The sequence below is a fragment of the Pleurodeles waltl genome, chromosome 9, assembly GCF_031143425.1.
Source record: "Pleurodeles waltl isolate 20211129_DDA chromosome 9, aPleWal1.hap1.20221129, whole genome shotgun sequence".
Classification (NCBI taxonomy): domain Eukaryota; kingdom Metazoa; phylum Chordata; class Amphibia; order Caudata; family Salamandridae; genus Pleurodeles; species Pleurodeles waltl.
The window spans coordinates 331,057,652-331,085,124 of NC_090448.1; the positions used below are offsets into that span (position 1 = coordinate 331,057,652).

A 27,473-nucleotide genomic window follows, 5' to 3' on the forward strand; every position below is an offset into this window, starting at 1 on the left:
GATTATAAATAAAATGGCACGCTTATGTTTGGGAAAATATTGTTTAATTGCAAACAATAGTGGCATTTGATGACAAATGATTGCATTTTGGAAACAATAAGTATATTCTGGGGTTAAAATGAGTGCATTTAATTGGTGCCAGAGGGCACACCCTGCTACAGATATAGTTTTAGGATTCCTGCATGCTCTTCAACGTCACAGGGAAGCAGAAAACAAGGTGTTAGCCTAATGCTGCTCATTTCCTGTTGGCAGGTTTTGTAGGCATCTACACGGCTTCTCTGTCCTTGAACTGCTGGTCGATGGACAACAGAAGGGTCGTTTTCAGCACCCCACACAGGAGCAGGCAGGTAATGTAAGGCCCATTTTAATTTCACAAGTTTCCATAAAGTAAATGTTTTTCTTTGTTACTGTAGTTGTGGGGAAAGGGTTGTAAAATAATCTTCTGGATTTTTCAGCCTTTAGTGGATTAATATTCTGTGTAAACTAGATGCACATAGATAAGCCTCTTCACAGACCAGGAGCACAGGTATTAGCAGAACAAGACCCAATTCACGCTGCCAGAAATACAGTTCATAGGAAGTGTGAAGCACGGATACTCCCACAGCTCTCTAGGGTGAGGACAGATGGGCACCCATGCTCTGCGTGGATGGAAGCTGAGATCTAACATGCAGTGAGCACACTGATGGATGTCTGCAATTCAACTTGCCCAGTTCTTTGCTGTGACCTGGATGTATCCATTTTGCACACAGTAGAGGCTTTTCCCCAGGGACACCTTTCACTGTGACGATGGTGACCAACTGGCAGGAGCAGTCAGTAACCTTTCAATTCTTTGCAAACACAGCAGCCGCCCGTCAGTTATTGTGAGTGAATCTTTGCGATCGCTGCTCATGTTCTGTGATGGAGGAGAGCTTGCACTGCTGCTGTCAGAAGCGTATCTTTTTATGAGGGTGAGATCTGTGTACTGCTGGTGCTGGAGTCGAACAAGTTCTGAGGGATAACGAGGTGCATTGTTCCTTCCTGCATTGTGTCTGTTCTTTGTGTGATGTAAACTGGCACTGGCCCTCCTGTACCAAATAGGATGTTGTGCTTGAATCCGAAGTCAAAGTACGCAGATGCACCCTCATTTACCTTCTTGGTTTGTCGTAATTCTGATATATTTCGATTTTCGGGAGCCACTGGTTTTTAGTGCATTTGCTAAAACATGCAGTGTAGCACCTGTGCTAAAATCAGGCATATTTTATTATTACCCATCAACAGACCTAAATCACTCCCCATTAAGAGACTGCATCTTTGGCATGGCAGGCCCCATAAGTGTTCCCATCAAATAGAAATTGCAAATTAATCGTTGTAGAATCTTCAACTCTCCTAGTACATCTGCTTAGTTGTTCCATTCTGCCTCAATATTCTCATCCCAAGCTAATGTACCATGTGTCAGCTTCACTCATCCACCCTCTCATTCCCGCCAACCTAACTCAGATCCATGTTATTAAGTAGTGCTTTACTCCGGCTTTAACCCTTCAAACAAGTGTATTTCCCTAATAGTAATCATAAAAGGAAAAGGTCATTAATGGTTTGGACGTTATGATACATTTGAGGTTTAAGCTCACTATACCCTATCTATACTACATACATTCTGATGCACGAAGGTTATCACAGCTTCTGCATTGACCTAACTACTACAAGGCATAGTGAGTATAAGTAAGTATAGTAGAAAAATACAACAGTTAATAGTGTTATATAGATGATGTAAAGGAAATAATAATGTACTGCGGCAATGTACTTGATGTGATATAATTATAGTTGATGTTATTGACTTTGATTTAGTACCAGACACCTATGCTGAACGTTGGAATCTCGCTATGTACCCTCTATGTGAGCTGCTTTCTGCCAGTGTTCCAGCCACTTTACTTTCGGAGGTGACGTATAATCCACTCTCCCTTTATTTCAGGTGATCTTGGTTGTGGACACAGACTTGGGTACCGTTCGATCCATCACTCCAGGTAAAAAGTTTGTCTCAACAAGAGTTCATGGTATGAACAACTGCAGCAAGAGAGGAATGTAACAGCCTATTAGCATATAATTTGTACACCTTATGTAACTGCTAAAGTAAAAAGAAAAATCAACAGAAAATACATTTATGGAAAAATTAAAGAATTAAGATTTCAATCTGCAATTTTACCAGAAATATTTTCGTTGCCTTTGAAAAAAAGTCTTAAAATATATATATTGTTGTAGGTTTATTGATCGATGTGTCAGGTGTTCTACATATGTTTTTTTTCTTACACAGTATGTATTGATATCTCCTTTACTTCTCTAGTTTGTAATTTTATTATTGTGACTGCACACGTCTGAACATTTTCTAATTAGATAATGCTGCTAACACTATTCAAAATTTAAATTATTGTTGTTAATACTCTTACGTCTGGTCTCTTGAAATTCCCGATCAAGACGTTGTGCACTGAATATAGAGTGGTGTTGTGCATGGTGCTTCCCTGTTTGTTAGGGGGCTCTAGCAAATGTAACGTCCCTAATTTCTTCTGGGTTTGTAAAGAGCTGTGAAAATGATCACTAATATTAAGAGACTATTGTTGCTTCAGAATGTTTTAAACCAGGAGTTGTTTTATCACGGTAAGTATACTGAGAAAATGTTTACATTGCAGCACGTTACATCGGAAGTGTCTTTACTTTAAAGGTAAGTTGGTAAATGTTAATTCCAATTATTAATCCATTTTTTAAATTTATTCAGGTATTATTTTTCAAATTAATATTATAACTCATTTAAAAGTAATTTAATGTTCATTTTTATTTAATGTTTACTTATTTTAATTAATATAAAACAATTTTACATTACCGTAGGAAGTTGTCTCTGTATATACTATTTCAAAGTAAGAAATAGTGGGCACAGAGTCCAAGGGTTCCCCTTAGAGGTAAGATAGTGGCAAAAGTAGATAATTCTAATGCTCTGTTTTGTAGTAGTGTGGATGAGCAGTAGGCTTATTAGAGGGTAGTGTTAAGCATTTGTTGTACACAGACAGGCAATACATGAGGAACACACACTCAAAGACTTACTCCAGGCCAATAGGTTTTTATATTGAAAAATATAATTTCTTAGTTTATTTTAAGAACCACAGGTTCAAGATTTACAGTTAATACTTTAAATGTAAGATACTTCACTTATATACTTTAGGAACTTTGAATGAAAACAATATTGTGTACAGTCTTTGTAAAAATGGCAATAAGCTATTTTCAAAGTGGATACACCGCACAAATCAACTGTTCCTGGGGGGAGGTAAGTAAAGGTTAGATTAGGAGGTAAGTAACACACTTACAAGTCTCAGTCCTAGGGCATAGGCAGCCCACCGTTGGGGGTTCAAGGCAACCCCAAAGTTACCACACCAGCAGTTCAGGGCCGATCAGGTGAAGAGGTCAAAGAGGTGTCCATAACACATAGGCGCCTATGGGGAACAGGGGTGCTCCGGTTCCAGTCTGCCAGCAGGTAAGTACCTGCGTCCTCGGGGCAGACCAGGGGGTTTTGTAGAGCACCGGGGGGGGGACACGAGAAGGCACACAAAGTACACCCTCAGCGACACAGGGGCGGCCGGGTGCAGTGAGCAAAGCAGGCGTCGGTTTTCAGGTAGGAAACAATGGAGGGACCCGGGGGTCACTTTAGCAGTGCAGGCATGCACAGGGGGGGCTCCTTGGGGCAGCCACCACCTGGGCTAGGCAGAGGGTCACCTGGGGGTCACTCCTGTGCTGAAGTTCGGTTCCTTCAGGTCCTGGGGGCTGCGGGTGCAGTGTTAGTTCCAGGCGTCGGGTCCCTTGTTACAAGCAGTCGCGGTCAGGGGGAGTCTCTGGATTCTCTCTGCAGGCGTCACTGTTGGGGCTCAGGGGGGGGTCGTCTCTGGTTACTCACAGGCTCACAATCGACGGGGAGTCCTCCCTGTGGTGTTTGTTATCTGCAGGTCGAGCCGGGGGCGTCGGTGCAGAGTGTGAAGTCTCACGCTTCCGGCGGGAAACGTGCAATCTTTGAAAGTTGCTTCTTCGATGCAAAGAAGTAGATGGTTTTGAACAGGGCTGCTGTTCACTGGAGTTTCTTGGTCCTTTAGTCCAGGGCAGTCCTCTGAGGCTTCAGAGGTGCTGGTCCCTGTCGGATGCGTTGCTGGAGCAGGTTTTCGAAGTTGGAGACAGGCCGGTAGGGCTGGGGCTAAATCAGTTGTCGTCTTCCTCCTTCTCTGCAGGCTTGTAGGACAGCAGTCCTTCTTGTTTCTTCAGGTAGCAGGAATCTGATTTCCTGGGATCTTGGGTGCCCCTAAATACTGAATTTAGGGGTGTGTTTAGGTCTGGGAGGGCAGCAACCAATGGCTACTGTCCTTGATGGTGGCTACACCCTCTTTGTGCTCCTCCCTGTGGGAAGGAGGGCACATCCCTAATCCTATTGGGAGAATCCTCCAAAACCAAGATGGAGGAATTCTAAAGGCAGGGGTCTCCTCAGCTCAGGACACCTTAGGGGCTGCCCTGACTGGTGGGTGACTCCTCCTTGTTTTTCTCATTATCTCCCCTGGACTTGCCGCCAAAGGTGGGGGCTGTGTCCAGGGGGCGGGCATCTCCACTAGCTCGAGTGCCCTGGGGTATTGTAACATGAAGCTTGAGCCTTTGAGGCTCACTGCTAGGTGTCACAGTTCCTGCAGGGGGAGGTGTTAAGCATCTCCACCCAGGGCATGCTTTGTTTCTGGCCTTAGAGAGCACAAATGCTCTCACCCCAGGGGGTCAGAAACTTGTCTCTCAGCAGCAGGCTGGCACAGACCAGTCAGTCCTGCACTGAAGGATTGGGTAAAATACAGGGGGCATATCTAAGATGCCCTCTGTGTGCATTTTTTAATAAATCCAACACTGGTATCAGTGTGGGTTTATTATTCTGAGAAGTTTGATACCAAACTTCCCAGTATTCAGTGTAGCCATTATGGAGCTGCGGCATATTGCTCATGCAGCTATGCCCTCACCTGTGGTATAGTGCACTCTGCCTTAGGGCTGTAAGGCCTGCCAGAGGGGTGACTTACCTATGCCACAGTCAGTATTTTGTGTGCATTTTGTGTGCATGGAACCCTGAGGGGGATGCCATGTCGACTTTGCCTTTTTCTCCCCACCAACACACACAATCTGCAACGGCAGTGTGCATGTGTTAGGTGAGGGGTGCTTAAGGGTGGCACAACACATGCTGCAGCTCTTAGAGACCTTCCCTGGTCACAGGGCCCTTGGTACCAGAGGTACTGGTTCGGAGGGGAAACATTTTGTAAAAAGATTTTGCCCTGGGGGTTGTCCCTCTGAGACTCTCTTCACATGGCCCACCGGGTCACGGTAACCCTACTCTCCACCCTTATATCTTTTTTATATTATTTTGTAGGACTTGGGGACCAAGTAACGAGTACTATGAGAACGGTTAGCCAATCAAAAATTTGCACTTGTGGATCAGTGGCTCCACCACAGCCTGAAATATACATACATTTGAGCCTTATATTTTCAAAAACTAATTAACAGATTTACATTAAATCACAAAAGCATGCTTTTTGGATCAAGATCTAGCTTTCTGACAAATTTGGGGTAATTTAGCCATTTTTGTAGTATTGCTTTTCAATTTTCTATGGGAAATTTCTAGGATCAGATTTCTCAGTCCTGTGAGACCGAAGTGGTGATGGGGAAAAGCTCTCTCCGACAATCAAAATACTCAATTTTTCCAATCTGAGGTACTGCGAGAGTCCCAAGTATCCAGATATCACTATAATTTCAACACTAATTTAACAAAAATAGCTGAACGGGTTTACACCAAATATTGAAAAGCACACTTTCTGAGTAAAGATCAAACGTTCTGCCACATTTGTTGTAATTCTGTTCAGCCGTTTTTATCCAATGGACATTTACATAGGAAAATGATGCTTTGCCCTCTTCCCCCTTTTCCCAGCCCCTGCCTAAAGAATCACACCCAGAATTTCCAGGAAGAAGCTGTAGATTATATGAATTTATATACACACTAATGCACAAACACGCACACACACACGCACACACACACACACACACACACACACACTATGCAGGGAACTCTGGGTAGTTCCCAAGATTTAGGTGAAGGGCAGCTCTTCTTTTTGTGGAGCACCTTTAAACACTCTGCTGACCTCAGATGTATGTTTTTCTAGCAGAGTTTTTAAGCATAGGATTAGCACAGTGCCGTTCTTTCTGAGCTAAAAAATGACCCAGCCTTTTGCCATTTTTACAGCAAAGTCTTTGAGCATAGGTTTATCTAGTGCCATCCATGCTGAACTGAAAGATGGCAAAAGCCTTTTACTACTCCAGGCATAGGATTACTGCTTTAGATTGGTAAAATACCATCCAAGAGAATCTGAAATGAATAAAGCATACCGGCATATTTGCAATTGTAATAAAGAAGCACACATCCAAATACAGTCCGAAGGGTAACTATAGGCATGGACATTATTAAAAAAAAATTATATGCCCAGGTGAGGGAAAAACTGACAATTTAGTTTTTCCCCGTTGTAGTGCATTAGCTCGATAGGCTAACATGGGAATACTTTTTTTAAATATAGGTATTGCATGAAGAGAGCTAAAAATATCATTCCAGGACTTAAAGTTAGAATAAATCCAACAACCTGCCACTGTTAGATTGATTATAACTATCACAGAAAAGAAGTCATAAAACTTGCTATTCTGATGATCCAAAATCCAGCCTTCAAGCAGCTCTTCTCTGACTGGCCGGGCTGAGACAAGCTGTCTTAATAAGGTGTGAAGTGGCCTGCATTGAGACAAAGGGACATCTAGTGGGTGGAGATCTGCAAGCAGCATAGCAAAAGGCAGGAAGGGGGCTGGGTAGCCAAACTGGTCTTCAGAGAGGGAATGGCAGGAATGGACACAGGCTCAACCCCATGTTCTGGCACCCCAGACCAAGGGGAGCCCCAGCAATTCGATTAGCAGAGTGGTTGGAGGGGGAGTGGTAAAGAAACTTAGCCACACCAGGGAATGGCTTAGCCAGCTCTTAACCTCCAGGAGAGAGTTTCTCCATTTTGGATTTTGAAAGAATAGTGGTTTCTGGGAGAAAAAGGTGCCACACTTTGGAGGACGTTGTCATACTTCTGGGTGTCACTCTGCACCCCATTGGTCAGTGGTGCCCCCCTGTTTTTTGCCCACTAACACTAAATAAATATGGGAGAGCTGCCCAGCAACTCAGATCCTTCTCAGAAACTACAAAAGGAAGGGGCTGCCCTGCTGGAACCCAGGTCTTCACCCCAAAGGACTGCACTCTGTAGGACTGCATCTGCTGCACACCATAGAACTACAGCTCTAAGGATTTTGCCTGGCTTCAAGAAATGAAGGAGTGGACTACCTGAAAGCAACAGGTTAAAAGAGCTCCACCTGTATCATCTACACAAAGATGACCCCAGCTGACCGCCTTCAACTGGACTTTTAGGGATTTGACGGATGCATTTTGGGAAATTTTGTCCCCACACCCAAAGCATCATCTCAGAGCTTCTAGGCCCTTGGACTGCTGTTGTGTACTACTGGAGACACAAAGGAGGACTTATGAAAGAAGATCCAGAAGTTTGGAGAACTTTTGGAAAAAAGCTCCAGGAGGTGACTGACCCGTAGACAAGAGTAAAGCTGGTGACAGCAAACCTTGACCCTACTTGAAATCCAGGCTTGTCCTGCTGAAGCTTCGGACCTTTTCAGCGATGACGAAACATTGCACTGAATCAAACCATTGTCATTGTATCACAGCATGGCCTGACGGGGAGCTTCGCTCAACGGCAGGAGAAAAAGGTTCAGAAAAACCATTAGGTCTGAAGGTTAAACTTTGGCTGAGGCTTCCCGCTCAGTTTCTCCGAGTTGGTCTCCATCGTGGTCAGCCTCAAACTTTGACTTGGTCCCGGTCAAGCACGACCAGATGTCCCCAGTTGATGCTATTGGTTTTTAAGCACTAGAAAGCACATTTTTCTATTTATTCTTTAAAAATTCATATCTCCGGTTCCCTACATTGGATTTTTGTCATTTTGGTACAATTTTAATGATAAAAATATTTTCTATTTTCATAAATTGGTGCTGAATTTGTATTGTGTGTTGTGCCTTACTTATTTAATGTATCAGTGTTTTAAAATGCTTTACACACCTGTCTCCTAAGTTAAGTCTGTCTACTCATTGCCAGTTGTATGAAAGTGCCCCTTTTGGCATAGGTACCCCCATCACACTATTTGCCTGATGTTAATGCTAATTTGTCTGAGTGTGTGCTGGGATCCTGCTAACAAAGCCCCAGCGTTCTTTCCCTAAACTGTACCATTGCTTCCACCTTTGCACACTCCTGGCACACAGATAAGTCCCTTGTAAAAGGTACCAGTGGTACCAAGGTCTCTGTGGCCAGGAAGGGTGCCTAAGAGCTGCAGCATGTGTCATGCCACCCTAAGGGACCCCTCACTAAACACATGCGCAAGTGCAGTGTGGTCATATGGAGTACATGGGCTGGGAGTTTGTTATCACGAACTCCACAGTTTCATGATGACTTCACTAAAGACTGGGAAGTTTTATATCAAATTTTCCAGCTCAATAAACCCACATTGATGCCAGTGTTGGAGTTATTAAAAAAATGCACACAGAGGGCATCTTAGGGATGGCCCCTGTATTTCACCCAACCCTTCAGTGTAGGGCTGACCAGTCTGTGCCAGCCTGCCACTAACAGACAAGTTCCTGGCCCTATGGAGTGAGAGCCTTTGTGCTCTCTAGGGTCAGGAACAAAGCCTGCTCTGGGTGCAGGTGCTTCACACCTCTCCCCTGCAGGAACAGCAACACTTGGTGGTGAGCCTCAAAGGCTCAGGCCTCCTGTTACACTGCCCCGTGCACCACAGCTAGTGGAGATGCCCGCCCCCTAGACCAAGACCCATTTTTGGCAGCAGGCCTGGTGGGAAAATTTGGACAACCAAGAAGTGACCACTGCAGCTGGGACCACCCCTAGGGTGTCCAGAGCTGAAGTGACCCCTCCTTGCAGAATCCTCCATCTTTCTTTGGAGGAGAGTAGCCAATAGGGATAGGTATGTGCCCCCTCCTCAAAGGGAGTGGGTAAAGGAAGGGTGTAGCCACACTAGGGGACAGTAGTCAGTGGCTACTGCCCTCTGATCCCTATAGCACCCCTAAATCTAGTATTTAGGGGCACCCCTGATCCGTGCTCTTCAGATTCCTGACAACCTCAAGAAGAAGAAAAATAAGAAGGACTGAAGAGCCGACCCAAGCAGTGAAGACCCCAGATGGCAACTGACTTTGTCCCAGCCTTACTGGCCTGTCTGCAGCTTCAAGACTTCTGCTACAAAAAGGCAACACATCCTGCAAGACTAGCGACCTCTACAAACCCCCAGAGGACTGCCTGCCCACCAGAGGACCAAGAACTCCAGCAGCCCTATCCACAAGAAACATCCAAGACGGACTCCAGAACTGCCCTTGATCTGCGAGCCCTGCACACTCTGCACCTTACGCCCACAACCCGAGTCCAGGTGGCCCACTAATCCAGAGAAGGTCCCTAGGTGATTCTGACCTTGAGGCCACCCTGGGTTGACCCCTCCAGGCCAACATGACAAAGCCTGCTGGCAAAATCCAGAGGACCTCCCTGACCGTGACCTGATCCTATGAAGATTCCTGACGTCCAAAGGTACCCCTGCACCCACAGCCCCCTGGCCATGAGGAACCCGACCAATGGTCCAGCAACATCCAGCGGGCAACTCTTCTACTTGTCTAGCTTTTGGTTTTCCGCAACCGACTCCCTGGACCCAACCTGCAGCATCTTTGTAACCCCGAGGTTCCCCCATTAAAAAGCATTGGGTTGCAACGCTGTGCTTTCACCCTGAACCCGGCCACCTCTGTGCCGCAGATGTTGTTTGTTTGGTGCTGACCTGTGACCCCCCCGGTGCTTATCTAACCCCCCCAGGTCTGTGCCCTGAAAGCGCATGTACTTACCTGCAACCCGTTTCTTTCCGAATGTCTTCAGTCTCCATAGGATTCCATTAAAAACCCAACATCAGTTTTGACCTTTGCACCTGCCCGTCCCCGTGTTGCTGGTGGTGCACTTGTGGATTCGACTTGAACCTTGACCTGTGGTCATCCTAACCCCCGATGAATCGGATTGTAAGTTTAGTACTTACCTGTAAACTGTGTTAACACTTTTCTTCTCCTAGGACTGCATTGCTTCCTACAATAAGTTCCTACTTTTGAAATTGAAAAGTGTTACTTACTTGTAAAGTGTTTTATCTGTAAAACTTAAACAAAGTACACTTGATACAAACTTACAACTGTGCTTACCTGAAATAAAGCTAATTTTGGTTCTAGAAATAAAGTAACAAAGTATATTTTTGCTACACAAAAACATTAACCTGGAGTTAGTCATTGAGTGTCTGCCTCATTTCTTGACTGTGTCTGTACAACAAATAGTTTGCACTACCCTCTGATAAGCTTAACTGCTCGACCACACTACCACAAAACAGAGCATTAGTATTATCTACTTAAGCCTCTGTTAAGCCTCTGGGGATCTACTGGACTCTGTGCACATTATACCTCATTTTGGTATAGTATATCCAGAGGCAGCTTCCCACACCAGTTACCAAGGGTTGACGAAGGGATTCATTTATTAAGACCTTGACTGGACTTTATATTGTGATTGTGGCCTTATTACTAGTGGTGGGTACCCATCAACCCCTACTAATAAAGCACCTCCCAATAACCTCTGAAGCTAATCTGAGATTAACTCTCCTGAACAATTACAACACCACGTACTGATAAGAATATGTACCCAGAGTGAAAAAATATGCGTGCTAAAGAAAGAAATGTGCTGGTTATATATACCTGAGCTGTTGTAGAAAATCTGAGAGAAAGTAAAAACTAAAAAAATGAAAGCACTAAGTACCCTCTAAGTAAATGACCTAAAATACATGTAGAGGAACGGCTATGGTTAACCCACAGTAACTGCAAGTAAGTAATAACCTATCCAACATCTGCCTATGCAGTATAGAGAAAGTGAATATTGTATTTGATTGAGCGTTCTAGAAGTCTCAAGGTGTAAAGGCCAAAGAGGATCGTGATAAGCCTGTAATTGCGTAATAAATCTGTGAACAATCGTCTGTAAATAAAAAATACTAAATTGTAGTATTAGAAACCAATGTTTTTTTTCTCACCGGATGCAAGGATGCGTGTCCGTCTGAAAGGGCCAGATGTAGCAAAATTTTGCGAGTCGCAAATGGCCCGAATCGCAATTTGCGACCCTGCAAATTCGGAGATGGGATGCAAAAAACCCATTTCCGAATCGCAAATTGCACCGCGAGCCATTACCGACTCGCAAAAATTACGACCCCATTGTGCGACCCGCAAATAGGAAGTCAATTTGCGAGTCGCAAACCATATGAAATAGCCACTCGCAAATTGCGACTAGTCTCAAAAAGCCCATTTTGCACTTCCAATTTACAACTAACTCAGAGCAGGTGGTAACCAGAACCAAAGTATAAAAGGAGACCCAGAAGGCACCTGGGTTACTCAAGATGGCGGAGATATATGTGATAGCAAGGAGGAGGAGAGCCCACGCCGCATAGCAGATGAGAAGGAGGAGCCAGAGACAGGAGAAGATATACAGAACCAGACAGACACTTTTCCAACAAACTGAGGAGGAGATATGTGATAAATACAGACTCAGCAGTGCAGCAATATTAGAATTAATAGATCTACTCAATCCGCAGCTTCAACGCCAGACTGTGCGCGGCAGCGCCATCCCCACACATGTGCAAGTGCTATGCTCACTGCACCTCTTGGCCTCGGGTAGCTATCAGGGGGTCATTGCAGTGGCAGGCGGGGTATCTCAAAGTGCACTCTCACGGTTCTTCAGAGCATTCCTAGATGCCATACTCACACACATGTCCAGATACATATACCTACCCAGGAATGAGGCAGAAATCAACAGCAACAAGTTGGAATTCTACAGGATTTCCAACTTCCCGCATGTAATAGGGTGTGTAGACGGGACACATATACAAATATGGCCTCCTGCAAATCTGGAATATCTGTTCCGCAACCGGAAGTGTACCCACTCACTGAACATCCAGGTGGTATGTGACGCCCATTATGTTATAACTGACATGTTAGCCAAATTTCCAGGGAGTACACATGACTCCTACATTTTCAGGCACAGTGGGATACACCAACGCCTAGAACGTGGGGAGTTTGGAGATGATTATCTCCTAGGTATAGCTGAATACACCTTGCAGACATACACACAGGTCAATGTGGAACCCATCCATGCCCAGCTAACATTGTTCATTTTTGCCAAACAGGTGACAGTGCATATGCACTACGACCATGGATACTTACCCCGTACTTAACACCCAACAATGAGACAGAGAGGCGATACAATAGTGCACATAGGAGGACCCGAAATGTTATAGAGAGGACCTTTGGACTGTTGAAGGCAAGATGCAGATGCCTCCACAGAAGTGGAGGTGCCCTCCAGTATGCCCCAATAACAGCATTCAAGATCGTTGGCGCATTCGCTATACTGAACAACATTGCCACCAGACGTGGGCTACATCTCACCCCAGAAGACCCAGATTCGGAGGATGACGAGCAAGAGCTACCACATCGCCATCATGGGGATAGAAGCATTGCAAATCAAAGCAGACAGAGACGGGACCACATTGCAAACCAATACTTTGGAAGGTACGTGGTAACTGTCACCACACACACGAATGTCACACACAAAGAGCCCAGGTGTGAAGTGGAACAAACAAGAACTTTAATGAAGTGAACCAAAAAACTATTGAAATGAACTACTGATCAGGGGCTGTAAAAGTCCACCTGCTATGAGGACACATTAACCTCATGTGCCTCCATTGTTTGTCAGTGTGTAGCTCACATCCTACGCCTGGGATGCCCAGCATGGCTGGTGCCTGGAGCGTCTGCAGATCCCTGCCGTGCACTTCCACTACGCAAGACCCTGGTGTCTGTGGCAGATGCACTACTTATAGTAGAGCCCTCCTCACTGTCTTGCGGCGTGTCTGCCGCGCCCCTAGCCACCTGTCGTGCCTCCATCATGTCCACAGCGTGGCTTATGCGTCCCAGGCCGCGAGCCACATTGCTGGCAAAGTGGCCCATGTCGACCTGTAGGCTGACTGTGCGGCGTGACAGCCTGTGGTATTTACAGCCAGGCGGACGATGGAGGCAGCCATGCTGTCTAGACGGTGGATTAGTTGGCGGTCACGGCGCCTTGCACCCTCTCTCTCCGTGACAAGTTCAGCCACTAGTTGCCTGATGGAGAGCGCAAAGTCACCTACATTACTGTTCAGGTGTTGTAGCTCTGTGTCGACCCGTGCCAGCCCTGTTGTCTGATTCCTCTCCATTCGCCACATGGACCCTGAAATCAGTCTCATTTGTCTTGTCTGCAGGCGCTGACCTTCGATGAGTGCAACCTCTGCGGCGGACATAGAGGAGTCCCCTACATCTCCCTGTGACACTGCAGGGACAAGGACACGTCGCCTGTGACGCGGTGGTGCATCTGTGTCCTGTTGGCTGGCACTGTGGCTGGGACTGGGTGCTGGGTCTATCTCCACTATGGCCACTGGTGCATCTGGAGGGGACTGTGGTCGGGTGGTGCAGGTCCCTGTGGTGGCTGCTCCTGGGTCCTGTGCTGCCTGGTGGCTGACCTCTGAGCCATGGACAGTGTGGCTGGTGGTGGTGTCTTGTGGGAGACCTGTGGGACATTGGGAACACACTGTCAGTATCTACCATCTGTTGTATGCTTCCTAATAAACTGTTGCCTATCAGCTGCCTACTGGACTACATTGCCCATAATGCACCATTCTGGTGGTTGCTACTCTGAAATGGAGCTATTTTGGTTGTGCATGCTGCTGTGTACTAGGTGCGTGGGGGTATGGCAGATATGGGTGTACATGCATGTTTCATGGTACTCACTGGTTGATGGTCCTGGCGCTGACGTGTCCAGCTCTCCTATTCCAGACACTGCCTCTGGCTCCAGGGTCTCTTGCACTCTTTCCTCCATGGGTGTGGGTGGTGGGACGGTAGATGGGCCTCCTCCAGTGCCCCTCATCTCCCGGAGGTGCTCTGCCACCCTCTCCTTGGTCCTGGAGCGCAGGTCATACCATCTTTTCTTAAGTTCATCAATGCTCCTGTGGCTCACCCCCATTGAATTCACCTTCTCCTGGATTTCCATCCAAATCCTCCTTTTCTCCAGCTCAGGCACACTGAGGGCTGATCTTCCAAAGAGTTGATCATGGTGCTGGCAGCATTCATCCGTCAGCACCTCCAGTTCCTTTTCAGAAAATTAAATTTTCCTCTTTCTGGCTGATTCCTCCATTGTTGCTGCTGTTCCTCCTGTTGGCTGTTCAGCAGTTGGAAATGGGTGTGGTCCTCACTCCTCCCAGGTGTATTAGTAAACTTCCTGGCTGTGATGTCATCATCAAGAGCCAGGAAGTGTTTTCCAGAGTGTTCTGCTGCACCTGCATGCAATTTGCGGCACAGTCGCAATTTGTGACACCCACTCGCAATTTGCGTGTTCGTTTTTAGCAAGGTCGCAAAAAGCGACCTCGCAAACAGCGGACTCGCAATCTGCGGTGCGACTTCATTTGCGAGTCGGAATTTTTTTCCTACCTACATCTGGCCCAAAATGACATATGTTTGCGAACGCTAAAATAACGTGCTGCGCGGGTGTAGACACTGAAAGAGGGCAGAGTCCTCAGGAGTCTAGTCAGCGAGCCCCCATGATGGACGAAGTTTCGGTTGATGTAATTAATGTAAATTCTTATGGACTGCATGTTGAACAATGTTGAACATGTATATAATTAATACCACGATAAGCCTGTAAGTAAGTGACAAATCTGTATAAAGTGGTCTATAAATAAAAATAATAGATTGCAGTCTCAAAAAACGATGTGTATAATCTCACGTAGTGCATGGGTGCATGCTCATCTCAGTGTGCTATAAGAGACAAAATACGTTTGTGGGCGCTACAATAGCGTATCAGTACAAGTGTAGGCACAGAAGGAGGACAAAGGCCTCAGAAATCAAATAGGCTAGCACTGTGTTGGCCTGTATTTTGTTGTTGTACTCACTTGATAAAATTAGATTTTAGACCCTGTTTGTTATTTCCTGGTTTTGCATCAGATTTGACATTTGTGGTCCCTTGAAACATTTCCTGAAATAGTTTATCCCTATCATCATTAAAGGTTGTCATGTTTCCTGTCTAATTCAAGTGTTACATATATTATACAACAAATCGACAGTGTGCAGATCGTCATAAACAGAGTGAAAAATACAGTGGTGGCTATAACATATAATTACACATTTATTTAGGAACCAACATGAAGGGGTAAAGTGATGTGAGTTCAATTTTAGCTAGCTGATGCTCACATGGTATCCACACTCTCCCGTCCAAAGGTGAAGTAATTGCTCCAGAACAGTAACTCTAGAACAGAAAATGTACAGGTGGTATACCAAAGCACATTGGTTTATCTAGCACAAATGGGTTGCCTCCTAACTAGCACAAGAAAAGAAAATAAGGGCATAGAGTTCTAATTGTACGACCCTGGACTAAATGTGCAGACAAAATCCAAAAATGTACACTACTCCGTACATAATATTCCTCAATACTTATTTAGAGAGGACGAAACAGTCACCCAAATCAATTGCTTTTTTGAGCAAGTGCACTCACCCACCATTAGGTGGCATTCTTCATCATCGGGGGTGGCATGCTTCATCATCGGGCATTGCTCCTCGTCAGGCTGGCACTGCAATTCCCGATGGGCCCCGCAAGGTGTCAACAGATAACAAGCATATGAATTCTGCTTCAGTATGGGAAAACTGGGAAGGATTGGGAAGAGGTGAATTAAAATTGACTATAGGTGCTGATGCTGTCACTTTAAAATGAGCGTAGGACCTATGCCAAGATAAAACAAAAAGTGGAAGAAAATTGGAAACTATGATCCGACGAATCCCAATGAAATGTCTGTGTGTATGAGTCCTATACTACCATAATCGAGTTCGACATTTTCATGCCCTGGTTCGTTCCTACAGATCTGTGGGTGTATCTTCAGGACCATAAAAAAAATGAATTCTTACAGAAAGAGATTAAGATAGCTCTCATGACAAGTGTGCCTACATCTCAATGCACCTTACATGGATGTACGCATTTCCTCTAACGGTGACCTATAATAAAAACAAGAGAATATAAAACAAGTCCAGTAAGTTTCATGGACCAACATGTTCTGTTCACAATCAGTGTTGTCATGCACACACTGGTGGATCAAGCAACAGTGAGTAATCACACCAACCTCATGCCTTCACTTCTAGGTGAAAAATGTGAACATGACACATATCGACTTGTGGTGATCATACCAGGTATCTTGGGGACTCCATGCGCAGAGCAGCTATTACAAATCTGGTAGGAAATGTAATTGACATTATTAAATTTGGAATTGCATACTGGCAAGGAAACCAAACAAAACAAAATGGCTGGTCATCAAGCCCGAAGCTTTTTTTTGGGAATCGTCGTAGTTTCTGATTTTCTTCCACTTTTTGTTTTAATCTTGGCATAGGTCCTACCGCTCATAGAAAAGTGACAGCATCAGTACTTATAATTAATTTTAATTCACCTCTTTCTAATCCTTCACACTTTTCTCATATTGAAGCAGAATTCATAGGCTTGGCATCTGCTGGCACCTATTGAAAAGATCTCTGGCAAATGGCCCTCTTGCGGGGCCCATCGGACATGGCAGCACCCGCTTGACGTGGAGCAACACCCAATGATGAAGCATGCCAACTAATGGTGGTTGAGGCACCTTCTCCAAGAAGCAAGACCGTTTTGTCCTCTCTAAATAAGTATTGAGGAATATCATACACGGAAAAGGTTTCCTTTTTGTATTTTGTATCAGATTTTGGGAGTCTGTACACTGGACCATGGGAATTCTACCAGTCCCTCTTTCTTTTGACTAAGTGTGCGGACTTCAGGTCGACAATGCCTACAAAGAATAAATACATATGCAGCACATTCTTGTATTAGTATAAAATATGAAACAAGTCACCATTAGAAAAAGATGTCAATCTAAAAAGGAAATCTAAAATGGAGACCAAGCACAGGCCTACAACAAAAGCCTACGGGGTCAGGGTATCTCTACCCTGCTACCCCATATGTTTTTATTTTACCTTTTTTGAGGACAGAGGGCTGAGTCCCTGAGTCCTAAAATAGCTGCTGCAACCTCTTTGGTGCGAATGATCAGATTTTATCTTTAGATCTGTCAGGTACGAAGATTTGCCACATCTCTATGTATACATACATTTTTAACCTTAATGTCTCAAAAAGCTACTGAACAGATTTACACCAGAAGCTCACTTTCTGGGTCAAGGTCTAGCTTTCTCTCACATTTGATGTAATTCTTCTCAGCTATTTCTGGGGTATTGTTGTTCAATTTTCCTCTGGGAAATTACATGGGGAAAACTTATTTTGGGCCCCCCTTTTTTTCATCCCGTGCTTGATGGATCACCCGAAATTTCCCAGGTAGGAGCTGAGGTGTTTTTGAATGTTTTTGTTGGGGGAAAGTTTCATGAAGATTCACCAAACTTCTTTAAAGTTATCAGGAAAATCAAAACATTCTACGAGAACGTGGTTCAAACTATAACAACCCAGTCACGAGTTATAGGTACCTGAGGGCACACGATAACTATATTTAGTAAATTTCACTGTCCCTTTTTTAATTTAAAATGTTACATTGTCACTGAAATTTTGACATAACTATATCATCACTTTAACCTTTTTTTTCAAGTCTGACCTGCGAGCAGCCAACTCTATGCCATGTAAGGAGTTCTTCTAAATACAACAGGGATCACCTGAAACGCCCACGGGACAGGAGTAATTGTACAGCCAATAACACAACAACTATCACATGGGACTCACTCGGTCGGAGCTAGCACACCCTTCGGTCTATGAGCCTCTGTGTTCAACTTTAAATTATTCAAAATAATTTATGTGCTCTTGTATCAAATTCATAATGTAGCTGAAGTACAGATGCTGGACACATAATAGATTTGTAAATATTTCTTCTTTTATATTTGATTCATTTTCCAATATACAAACAGTCAAAGTATCAAGTATGAAATGGTGATAGTGCAGATGATGCAGTGCTCACATAAAACACAAAAAACAAATTATATACAATCTAATGACACACTGTACATTCACCAATGGTTTCTTTAACTAGATATCAGTCATGAGGAAAGCCTATACAATTGGCTGAACCCTCACACTTTTGTCAAATTACAATCATAAAGGTGAATATTGTCAGTGTTTCGACCCCAAATGACTTGGAATTATAGTTGCTAGAATGCTTGGAGTGAGACACGCAGGGAGGCAGAATCTCAGTGTTTGCATACACCACCTCATGGGATGCCGATTGGAGGACGCACACCAATTGATATTTACAACCATTCATAGCGACTACAACTCCATTTGTATCCATGCTGAACATTGTAATAGGGAGCTGCTTGGGGCATTAGTTGACCCTGCACACCTGTGTTAGGTGGACAATGGTGTCCTGAGGAGACGCCTAGAGTAATTTGGGGGTAAAAATGTTGACAATATTCAACTATTTGGTTGTAATTTGTACGTAAGGCCTTCTGGCATGCACAGTGTGAGGTTGGTTTCACATGGCCTTACTTCACTCAGGCAGACTTACTGACTTTGTCAAACACTCTACACCAAAATATAAAAAGTAAGCATATTGGCTTTATCAAAGGGGAAGCATACCAATATATAAAGCTGATCTATCATCTTTCTTTAAAAATCACCAATATTTTTAATCAAATGTATATTTTAATAATTCACACAATGCTTTGTATATTAATACTGATTATTATAAAGATGTTTAATAACGTTTTAATTGAAAAAATATCTGTGACTCTCTTCTTACATAAATTTTGTTACATTTTGTGGGTAAAAAATGTTAAGAGAAATACTCAGCGACATATTGTTGTTGTTTTTTTTTAAAAATAAAGCCAACATATTTTGAAGTCTTTCTTTTAACATTTTTCGGCCCTGAAAATGCAGTCATACAACAACCACAAGATGGGCTAGCACTCCAGCTGAAGAGCATAGAGCTCCAGTAGAAGTGTTTTAAAAAAACATATGGTAAGTTCTCCTGGGGTCATGGTTTTAATGACCCAGGAGACTGTGGGCCTGATTTAGATTTCGACAGATAGGTTCCTCCATCACAACGGTGACAGATATCCTGTCCACTGAAATATAAATCCTGTTGGAAATAATGCGATTTATATTTTGGGGGCAGGATCACCCATCCACCGAAATCTAAATCAGGCCCTTATTATTTTTGTTTAATGTTGCAGGGGGGTCACAAGACTCCCTGTAGCCCCAACAAATAAAAAAAAAGGCTTGGTGATGCCCCTTCTTATTCTAGGAGCACGACCAAGCTAAATAAAAATATATAAATAAAGCCCTTCCAGGACACTATGAGGGCAGCAGTGAATAATAATTGAGCTGCTCCTTCTGCTTATTTATTATTCACTTTTATCAAAATGTATTTTGGGTGTTACGGTGCCCACCCTGGGCACCCATATATTATGTTTTATAAGGGATTGAGGGGATGCAGTCCTGCTCCCTGAGCCTTTGAGGCCCTGGGGGCCCCATCCCCAGGGCCGTATTTTTTTAATAAAGGGGAGGGAGCATATGCCACCTTTCACTGAACCACTAGGGTACCCGGAGACCCCATCCTTTAGGCCTTTTTACAAAAATGAAGAGGAAGGTGGTGGGTGCCCCTTCTCCTCAAGCCACGAAGAGCCCTGGGAGTCTCATTGCTGGGACCTTTCTTTATATGAAGTGGAGAGTGTGTGTGGCCCCCCTCTCCAAGCCTTTATGGCCTCAGGGACTGCATCCACAGGGGGCCCCACACAGACATCCCCAAACCATTTTTTGGGGCCTGTGGAGGGAGCCTCAGGACCCCAGTGGAAACAGCATTTTTCTACAACTCCCACCAGGGGAGGAGCAAAGTGAAGTTCCCTGCAAAGGAGAGTGCGGACAGAGTATGCCCGCAGTCTCCTTGGCAGGGAACCACAGTGTCCAAGGGGTGGGTTCCCTGTGACACATTGTAGTATCATGCCCTGAGAGTTGGGGGTCCCAATGGTAGATCCACCACGGGTATAGGGCAGGCCCTTCTCCCTTTTTGTAGTTTTTTTGGCCTCAGGGTTTGGGGTCCCAGGGTCTCAACAAAGGCTTGAGACAAATCATCCTGAGGGATGAGGGTCATGCGGCTCTGAGGGGGGGGGGCACATGACCCCCCTCCATAAAGAACATTTGTCCCTATGGGAAGATGTCTTCAGGGCCCATTAGTGGCTCTGGGAGACGGGATAGTATTACCCCTTCTCCTTCAAAGTGTACATGGCCCTGGGGATGGGGTACCTGGTGCCCTGAGTAGCTCAGGGATGGCGGCCACACACAAGCCATCCTCCCAGTATTCCTACCCTGGCCCCTTATATTTTTTAATTTTTTTAACTCTGGACAGGGGACTAAGGGCCTTATGAGTTGGGGGGGTTGAACTGCCACAACTCCAATACGGAGGTGGTGAGGCGCCCATCAAGCCAGAGGCCTCACCATTGCTGTATTACAATGTTTCCACTGGGCTGACCGGTGGAACCATCATATTAGGACATTTCCGCCAGTCAGCCCGTGGAAAAAGCGCTGCAGCATTAGCCTCGGCTCCATTGGGGAGCCAAGGCCAATGCTGTTGCACATAGCACCCTCAGAATGCGTACTGTCTGCATTCTGAGGGTGCTGATGGGGGACCCCTGCAATGTCCACGGCATGGTTGTAGGCAGTGCAGGGGTCCCCGTGGCCTCCAGCACTGCCTTTCCGCCAGCCTTTTCATAGCAGGGATCCCACCATGAAAAGGTTTGTGGAAAGGGAAGTCGTGATCAGCACAGCGATTCTGTACTCGACACTGCCCTGGCTGACCATGACTTCAACCGCCGCCACCCCGTCAGGATCCGTGATCTCAGTGGAAGCTGCAGTCTCCTGGTTGTCAAGCCACAAAACTAATAATAAGCCCCTATGTCTCTGAGTCCTGTAATGGCTGCCTGCATAATTATCTGCATCTTGCAAGCAACCAATTGGAGTGCTTGCTGCTTTAGGAGTGTGACTCCTGTTGGAGAAAATTGGTCCCAGGTAAAAATAGTCCCCTAGGTCAATCCAAAAGCTTTATTTTTTTATTCCCTTAAACCGAACTGCCCAGATCTACAAATACCGTCGCTCCTTAACTTATTCAAAACTATTGAACGGATTTACACCAAATCACATGTAATTCCGCTCAGCAGTTTTTGCAATTGTGCTGTTTAAAAAAAATCTATGCAAAATGCATGGGGATATTGTATTTTGGTATCCACCTCCCTTTTTTCTTGGCCCCCGCTAGACGGATCACCCCAAAACTTTTCATGCACAAATAAATCAAAAGAGAGAAACTTTTTCTTAGGTTTTTTGATGTTTTTCCAAATGGCACCAAAGTTATTAGCAGAACCAAAAAGCTATATCCTATGGAAACACTGACCTCACTATAACTAGTTAGTGTTACAATTAGGCGACTTTAAACTTTTAAAAATTAATTTACTGCCGAAGTGAGAACCTGCAAAGTAAAAGTAGTAAAACTACTTACCTCTGATGTATTGACTCTGATGTAACTCCTAAGATGTACTGATTTCCAATGTAGACTTTGAGAAGTAAAGGTAACATACCACCTTGAGATCACCTATGGATTACCCAGCCTCTGACAGAAGTGTCAGAGGAGAGGAAGACAACTTTAAGGTATTAAATAAGGTGTACCAAACTCTGACTTCCACTACAGTTTTAACTTGTTTTTTATATATTGCTTCATACTGCACATTTGCAATTTCCAAGCTCTGTAAATGTTGCTATCACCCACTCCTTTTACTCAGCTGACCTACTTTCGGGAGGATGGCTTGGTTAGCCTTGCTGAAATTTAAATTCATGACATCCCCATCACTACCTTGGTTGAGCAGAAAATGTTCAGCTCATTGATCTGTCCGATTGTATTACACCTCGACATTGCCTAAGCGTCACAAATCATTCCAGACAATTTTCGTGAAGGTTTTATTACTAGAGGCCAATTGGCTGAATTGGGTTTTAATGACGTCTTGAAATATAAAACTTGGTGACAAATGTATTCCCAGAAACAAGTTGAAGTATGTGATTGAGTACTAACCTTCCTTTGTTATTATTTCCGTACTGCAGTATTTTTTTTATTGTGGTTACTTGTACGCCTTAAATCCCTTAACATATTTAAGACATTTTAAGACACCGCTCTCTTTCAGCTCACTTCCAAGCCCACCTTGGACCACGGAAAGATCTACAATGCATACAAATATTGGTTTGCACCACATTTGCTGGCCTACTCATCCTATGCCAATAGCCAAAAGCTTGTGAAGAGTACAAAATGGGAATCCTGTTAATCCTATTAATGTACTGTGAATATTCTTGCTATTTGTTCCCAGAGTCGTCCAATCACAGCTGGACTCTTCATACCATCCAGGAAGACATTCTCGTGGTCAGTTGCTCGTCCCCAAACTGCCCTCCATCTTTGGTAAGGATTATCATACTACTTGATGCTGTCCATGTACTCTCATATGTTCTGTACCATTCTTTCTTTTTGCTGCAGTAAATTGAGTGGAGGGGATTGATAACAATGTGCGGACAATCTTAAACCTATATATAATCTTCAAGCCTGTTGCTCACGTGTTAAAATACATTGCTGAGATTCAAAGATCTGTGATTATTACAGAGTTGATATAATGAGAACTGTCAGGCAATCAAATGAGGTGACAGGAGGCCTCTCGGATACAAGGTTCATTGAGGTCTGTCTGTACCATCCAAGAAGAATGAACAGTATTGACCAAACAATAAATCAATTTTGTTATCAATATTGTCACAAAATGAAAGGTTCATCACCTTTCAGACAGCTACTTCCCTGCTTGATTAATACATTTTACCTCCCACCCACCCAAAAGTAACTGTGACAGTCAGTCAGTAGAGGGTGTATTCCACAGGAAGAAATCTGGCATAAAGGCCCTCAGGAGAAGCTTGTGACGAAGATATGGATCCAGGGATCTGGACTTTTCCAGGACTGGCTTCCATATTAACTCAACCAATCTTTTTCCATATATCACCATGAATATGTTAGACAAACATGACAGAAAGAAATAAACAGTACTCACTACAACTATTATCCGCCCCTTATTTGAATACGCTTATTACCAATGCAGTTTTGAAATGATGGCTCTTTATTCTTATTTACCAAGACAAACAGAATTTCTTTCTTAATAAAATTCTTAGTAGAAGACTAAGGCCCTCATTATAACATACTGTCGCTGTGGCTACCAACGGTCCACCAAAATATGACCGTAGCCGGAATTCCGCCAGAAGGCTGGTGGAATCCTGGCTACGGTCATGGTGGCGGATGGCTGTAAGGTGGCGCTGCTGCCAGCAGCAGCGCCACGCTAGTAGAACGCCACCGACTGTATCATCAGCCATGATACGGCCTGGCGGTGTTCTGATGGTGGACGCTGCTGCTGGCAGCAGCGCCACGTCCCGTCTCCTGCCAGAGGACCCTCTGCAAGCAGGTAAGTTGGGTTCTCCAACTGGGGAGGGGTATTGTGTGTGTGTGGGGGGGGTGTGACTGTATGCGTGCATGCGGGTGTGAGGCATGAGTAATGCATGTGTGCATGAATGACTGTGAGTTTACGTGTATGTTGTGTCATGTGATTGCGTGTGTGCTAGTATGTATGTTAGTGAGTGTTGCTGTGAGTGTGTATGAATGTATGCATGCGTGGGTGAATGTGGGTATGCGTGTGTGTATGGATGTGCGTGTAGGTGTGTGTATGTTGGGGGTCAGGAGGGGGAGGGTGGGGGAGGACTCTGGGGAGGGGAAGGGGGGAGGGGTGACCCCTATCAGTGCGAGGGAAGGAATTCCCTGGCACTGATATTGCCTACCTCCATGGTTTTTGTGGAGGTACAGAAGCCACGGAAACCATGGCGGTAGGCGGGGTCATAATGCCATGGGCAGCCTAGTAACGGTTGCCGGGCTGGAGACTGTAGTCTCCAGCCCGGCAGCCGTTACCGCCGTGGCAGTCGGTGTGTTACATTGGCGGTTTGGCTTTAGCCAAACCGCCAATGTCATAATATGGCGGTATGTACCGCCAGCCTGTTGGCGGTACTACAGCCACTATTACACTGATCGCCGGGGTCATAATGACCCCCTAAATGTGCCACCTACATAACAATGCCCCTAACTGTTTGGCATTCCAGAGTATGTCATCTAATTTCCACTTGCCCAAAGGACATGTGTAGGAAAGTTCCACTGTTGGCATGATTTACCCCTCCTCCCCACTTTTGGCCTAGTGTTGATGCCAACTTTGGTTGAAAGTGTGCTGGGACCCTGCTAACCAGGCCTCAACACCAGTGTTCTTTCCCTAAAACTGCCTTTGTTTCCACAATTGGCACAACCCTGGCACATGACTAAGTCCTTTGTAAAAGGTATCCATGGTACCAAGGGCCCTGTGGCCAGAGAAGGTCTCTAAGGGCTGCAGCATGTATTATGTTACCTTGGCGGACCCCTCACTCAGCCCATGCACACTGCCTTGCAACCTGTGTGTCCTGGTGGGGAGAAAAAGGCAAAGTTGACATGGCATCCCTCTCAGAGTGCCATGCCCACAAACCACTGCCTGTGGCATACCTAAGTCACCCCTCTTTCATGCCTTACAGCTCTAAGGCAGGGTCCACTATACCACAGGTAAGGGCATAGCTGCATGAGCAATATGCCCCTACAGTGTCTAAGTCCATTCTTAGACATTGTAAGTGCAGTACAGCCATATTAAGTATATGGTCTGGGAGTTTGTCATTACGAACTCCACAGCACCATAATGGCTTCACTGAATACTGGCAAGTTTGGCATCAAACCTCTCAGCACAATAAATCCACACTGATGCCAGTGTGGGATTTATTGAAAAATGCACACTGAGGGCATATTAGAGATGCCCCCTGTATGTTAGCCCAACTGCTAGTGTAGGACTGATCAGTGTGTGCCAGCCTGCCACTTTCAGACAAGTTTTTGACCACATGGGGTGCCTTTGTGCACTCTATGGTCAGAAACAAAGCCTGTCCTGGGTGGAGGTGCTTCACACCTTCCCCTGCAGGAACTGCAACACCTGGCGGTGAGTCTCAAAGGCTCAAGCCTCTGGTTACAGTGCCCCAGGGCCCTCCAGCTAGTGGAGATGCCTGCCCCCTGGACAAAGCCCCACTTTTGGAGGCAAGTCCGGTGCGAAAATTAGGGAAAACAGGGAGGAGTGACCACCTCAGACAGGGTCACCCCTGAGGTGTCCAGACCTGTAGTGACCCCCTCGCTGCAGAATCCTCCATCTTGGGGTGGAGGACAGGGACCAATAGGGATAGGAATGTGCCCCCTCCCCAAAGGGAGTGGGCACAAGGAGGGTGCATCGACCAGCAGGCGGCCCTCTTACCTCTCCGACCCGTGGTGTGCCCGAGACACCCCCAGGGACCTCGCCTGCCGCCTTTAAGTGACCCTGGGGTCCCCTCATAGAGTTGCATTGGGAACCTGACACCCTGTTTGCACCCTGCACCCGGCTGCCGTAGTGCCGCTGAGGGTGTGTGTTTGGTGCCTACTTAGGTCCCCTCTAGTCCTCTCTTGAACCCCCCTGGTCTGCCCTCCGAGTCGCGGGTACTTAGCTGCTGGCTGACTTAATTATGAGTACCCCCTATCTCCATAAGAGCCCACATTAACCAGGCTCTCCTTTGACCTCTGCCACCCACCGGCCCCGTGTTGCTGGTGGTGGTTGTTTGGGGTTAACTTGAACCCCCAACGACGGACTGTCTAAAACCCAGAGATAAGAACTGTAAGTTGAATACTTACCTGTAAAACTGAACAACCTTTTCTTCCCCAAGGAACTGTTTAAAATTGCAGTGTCCATTTTTAAAATAACTTTTTGCCATTTTAAAGAAAACTGTATACATTGTTGATTCCATTCAAAGTTCTAAGTATAACTATGCAAAGTACCTTACAATTTATGTACTTACCTGCAAACTGAATCTGCAAACTCTGCCCCAAGTAGGGCAGCTGTAAAGAAGACCAACAAGTGCAAAAATGAGGCTAAAACCCAGCCGTCTCCAGCATAGCACATAAGAAGTCCCAATCTTCTGTATCAAAGGGCATTCCATCTCAAAATCCACCAAAAGCAATGCTGAGGGCAACAGAGGCAATGGGCCTGACAGAAGGTTATGTGGACCCTCCGGATACAATGCCTCATACCACACTGAAGCCACTCTGATGTGGATGGACCAAATAGGGCAACAAATGGTGCAGTCGCTTAGCAAGAGCTTTGACAAATAGCTTGGTTTCTGAATTAATAAGTGCGATAGGGCGGTAAGAAGAACAGCTATCCAGCAGTTGGCCAAATTTAAGAATCAACACAATGGTGGCCACAGCCAATCCCAGGGGGAACTCCCTCGAGGTCCACTGTCTCGTAGTACATCACTAGCAGGAGAGTTTAGAATCTCTGATAGTATTCAATCGGAATCCCGTCGGGCCTGTAGTTTTCCCCCAGGACAAATCCAAGAGCCCCTCCCGAAATTAATCTACCATAAGAGGCTGATCGAGGTCATCAGCCAACGACGCAGGAATTGATGGCAGAGGAATATCATGCAACACCAGATGTGCAAGCTCATGGAGGGACCGTGGTCTACCTGAGTAAAAGGAACGGTAGTAATCTTCAAAGACTCACGCAACCACAAGGACCAGCTCACATAAGCGTCCACCTGCATCTCTAACTGAGGGTACCACCCTGGAGACTTCCTCTTTGATGGCCTGCCAGCTAAGAAGCTTCCACAGCTTATCCCCATGCCTGTAGACTCTATGGGGGTCATTCTGACTCCCGCCGGCCGCGGTAACCGCAGGGCCGGCGGGAGCCGCCAGAATACCGCTGCGCGGTCAAAAGACCGCCGCGGGTATTCTGGGTTTCCCGCTGGGCTGGCGGGCGACCGCCAGAAGGCCGCCCGCCAGCCCAGCGGGAAACACCCTTCCATGAGGATGCCGGCTCCGAATGGAGCCGGCGGAGTGGAAGGGGTGCGACGGGTGCAGTAGCACCCGTCGCGATTTTCAGTGTCTGCATGGCAGACACTGAAAATCAAGGTGGGGCCCTGTTACGGGGGCCCCTGCAGTGCCCATGCCATTGGCATGGGCACTGCAGGGGCCCCCAGGGGCCCCACGACACCCCATACCGCCATCCTGTTCCTGGCGGCCAAAACCGACAGGAACAGGATGGCGGTATGGGGGTCGGAATCCCCATGGCGGCGCAGC

At 45.7% G+C, this 27,473-nt stretch overlaps 1 long non-coding RNA gene across 1 annotated transcript; it reads left to right on the forward strand.

The window, feature by feature from the left end:
• The first annotated feature begins 248 nt into the window (after nucleotides 1–248).
• On the forward strand, nucleotides 249–22,678 carry LOC138259256 (uncharacterized). Its single transcript, XR_011198694.1, has 3 exons — nucleotides 249–347; nucleotides 1,949–2,000; nucleotides 22,600–22,678. It is a non-coding gene; the product is annotated as an uncharacterized lncRNA (long non-coding RNA).
• Nucleotides 22,679–27,473: the final 4,795 nt, after the last annotated feature.